The sequence below is a fragment of the Calonectris borealis genome, unplaced genomic scaffold (genome assembly GCF_964195595.1).
Source record: "Calonectris borealis unplaced genomic scaffold, bCalBor7.hap1.2 HAP1_SCAFFOLD_121, whole genome shotgun sequence".
Lineage (NCBI taxonomy): Eukaryota > Metazoa > Chordata > Aves > Procellariiformes > Procellariidae > Calonectris > Calonectris borealis.
Window position 1 is genome coordinate 17,881 of NW_027441509.1, and position 2,120 is coordinate 20,000.

The following is a 2,120-nucleotide window of genomic DNA, read 5'->3' on the forward strand; positions in this document are numbered from 1 at the left end:
GGGGCCGGCGGCGGCCGTCAGGTCTACCCGGCTCCGGGGCCGGCGGCGGCCGTCAGGTCTACCCGGCTCCGGGGCCGGCGGCGGCCGTCAGGTCTACCCGGCTCCGGGGCCGGCGGCGGCCGTCAGGTCTACCCGGCTCCGGGGCCGGCGGCGGCCGTCAGGTCTACCCGGCTCCGGGGCCGCCGGCGGCCGTCAGGTCTACCCGGCTCCGGGGCCGGCGGCGGCCGTCAGGTCTACCCGGCTCCGGGGCCGCCGGCGGCCGTCAGGTCTACCCGGCTCCGGGGCCGCCGGCGGCCGTCAGCTCTACCCGGCTCCGGGGCCGCCGGCGGCCGTCAGGTCTACCCGGCTCCGGGGCCGGCGGCGGCCGTCAGGTCTACCCGGCTCCGGGGCCGGCGGCGGCCGTCAGGTCTACCCGGCTCCGGGGCCGGCGGCGGCCCTCAGGTCTACCCGGCTCCGGGGCCGGCGGCGGCCGTCAGGTCTACCCGGCTCCGGGCTCGGCGGCGGCCGTCAGGTCTACCCCTTTTCGGAGCCCGTGGGGCCGCCTGCGGTACCCGGCGACCGCGGGTTGTTGGTTGCGTAGCGTCCGGCGATAAGGGCGGCCAAGTCTACCCGGCTCCGGCGGGACTTGGTCGCCTTGCCGGGGCCGAGGGGTAGACGTGTTGTCCCCGCTGCTTCGTCGGAGCTGCCGAAGGGGTCGCTGTTTTTCGCTGCCTCCAGTTACGTCATCGTAAAAGTCGGCGTGGTTGGCGCGCCTCCCCGGTGCGCAGAGGCGCCGCTCTTGGAGCTTGCCGGCGGCGGGGACGTGCCGGTCCGTACTATAGGAGCGAGCCGTGACTCGTCTCCAGAGCAGCGCTCGTCAGCGGCTGCAAGGCCCGCGGTTCTGCCAGCAAAGTGGGGTGCTCGGCGGCCGTCGTGGCGGTTCCCTCGGTGGTCCGGCCCAGCTTCCAGTCTCTTCGGTCCGGCCATCTCCCAGCGCTTGCCCGACAAGCCAGCCCAGCGTGTCCGAGGGGTCGGGAGCTGCGGAGAGCCGGAGCCGGCGGCCGGCTCCGGCGGCCGTTGCCGACCGGCACGAGGCATAAGGCCGGATCCCGCAGGGCAGGGCAAAGACTCGAACGCACCCAGCCGGGGCCCAGTGATGGTGAAGGTCACTGCCGGAGGCAGACGGCCGGGGGGCGTCGAGCCTGCCGCGGCTTACTCCCGGCTCCAGAGGGCCCGGTTGGTGGGACGACCGAGGTTGGCGGCACCTCGTCCCTTTGTGCCAGCCTTAAGCTGGAGCCCGCGAAGCGGGCGGAGAGAGCGGCGGCCGGCTCCCGGCCAGCCGAACGCAGACGGCCGGGGGGTGCCGAGCCTGCCGCGGCTTCCCCCCCCCGGCCCCCCGAGGGCCCAACTGACGGCGCAGGCGGGGCGGCGGCGTCCCGTTTTCACCGGTGCGAGCCCTCCGCGGGCAGCTGGTGGTGTCAGGCGGGCCCGGTGACGGGACTGCGGCGTGCAGGCGAGGCGGCGGCGCCTCGTCCTCGTTTCCCCCGGGAGAAGCGGTTCCCCGCGGGGCAGGGCAAAGACCGGCGGCCGGTGGCGGTCGCCGGCACTCGAACGCTGGAAGGCCGGGGGAGCCGAGCCTCCCTCGGCCCCGGGGGGCCCGATGATGGCAAAGGCGGGTGCTGGCACCGTTCCGGGGCAGAGGTGCCCGCGAGTGCCCAGCCCACCAGGGCTGCCGCCGGCTGCCGAGGGCCGTGTGATGGAGACGGGCAAGGTGGCGGCGCCTTGTCCTTTTTCTCCGGCCTTAAGCTGGAGCCCGCGAAGCGGGCAGAAACACCGGCAGCCGAATGCAGACAGCCGGGGGGTCTCGAGTCGGCCGCGGCTTGCCCCGGCCCCCGAGGGCCCGGTGATGGTGCAGGCGGGGCGGCGGCGCCTTGTCCTCTTTTTTGCTGGCGCGAGTCCTGGTAGCAGGAGGGCTCGCTGGGAAGGTCTGCACTCGTACGGGCGAGGTGGCGGCGCCTCGCCCTTCCAAACTTCTCCAGCCCTAAGCTGGAGCCCGCGCAAGCGGGAAGAAAAGGGCGGCCGGTCCCTGCGGCCGGCAGCCGAAGGCAAGTGGCCGCGGGCGTCGAGCCTTGAGCGGCTTT